We start from the raw sequence: 1,308 nt of genomic DNA, 5'->3' as shown, positions 1-1,308 counted from the left end.
GAGAGAGAGAGAGAGAGGGGGGGGGGAAGAGAAATAGGGAAAGGGAAGGAGAAAGGGTGACAGTATGCGCGTGCGAGCGCACTTGCATTTACATGGACTTTTACATTCGTACGCAGCTTTAGCAAGTCCAAATCAAGATTTTGCTGTTGTTTCAAAATCATAATAGTAATAAATATTTTTTTTAAATTATTTATATATACATTATATATATATACATTTATTATTTATAGTAGAAAATTGTAGAATTGTAGATCTTAACTATTGCACTATTTGTCAAAGAAATTTTTCTCAATGTCTCAGAGAAATTTCCTGTGTTAATATTTTCTTAGTTATAAACACCAAATCCTTAAAAAAATTTTCTAAATTAGTTTTCAAAAACATAAAATATAAGAAGTGCTGTTCTTTAATTAATTCCAACAGAATTTTATCTCGTAAAAAATTTTTTGATTTAATACATTGCTGTAAGGGTTGTCTACAAATTTCTAAATCTGTGCCAACAGACCGCGTTATATATAAGATATTCTATAGACATTTAAAGGAATAGTTTTTGAGGAAAACAACTTTAAAGACGTCTCTTCCGTGTGCACACAGTGGTAGGACTTCTTCAACGTCTTCAACTAAGAAGTGCGCCTACATCAACGGCGATATTCAAGACGATTAAAGGGCGCGCGCGAGCGTTTCTGTTCGTTCGTGACGCAAATTAAATCCGCTTAACACGGATCTGCAAGGGGGATAGGAGCGATCTGCCGAGACGCTTTTGACCGAATGGAGACTAACTTGTTCTAGCAACAGTGACAAACAAACGATATTACATTCCCGAAAAGGGATGCACTCACAATCTCGAGATAATATAAGAATTATTTTTTCAAGGTATTAAAAAACAAAAAATTAAACTTACTCTTATAAACTTGTAAATTCTCAATTAAAAGTAACAACGTACATATATGTTTTTTTCAATTGAAATTAATTTCCATGACAGGAACTTTTCTAGATTTTGTCGAAGAGAAGTCAAGATTCGCGTATGTTTTCTTCGACACCCTTCGATGAAGGTTTCGTTTAACGAACCGCAAAGAGGCTGGTGCAGTTTATATCCCAGTTGGCCATTACAATCTTTCTTTTTGCCGCCCCCTTGGATCCGTAATAAATATTACGTCGGGGACCCCTGCCAATTATGTCGGACTAGCAGTGCCTCTCTCTCTCTCTCTCTCTCTCTCTCTCTCTCTCTCTACTACTACTACTACGTACTACGTAACGTACGTAACGTACGTACGTACGTACGTACGTACGTACGTACGTACGTACTCGTAC

This window comes from Atta cephalotes (assembly GCF_000143395.1).
Source record: "Atta cephalotes unplaced genomic scaffold scaffold00019, whole genome shotgun sequence".
Taxonomy (NCBI): Eukaryota; Metazoa; Arthropoda; class Insecta; order Hymenoptera; family Formicidae; genus Atta; species Atta cephalotes.
This window is presented reverse-complemented; position numbering follows the sequence as displayed.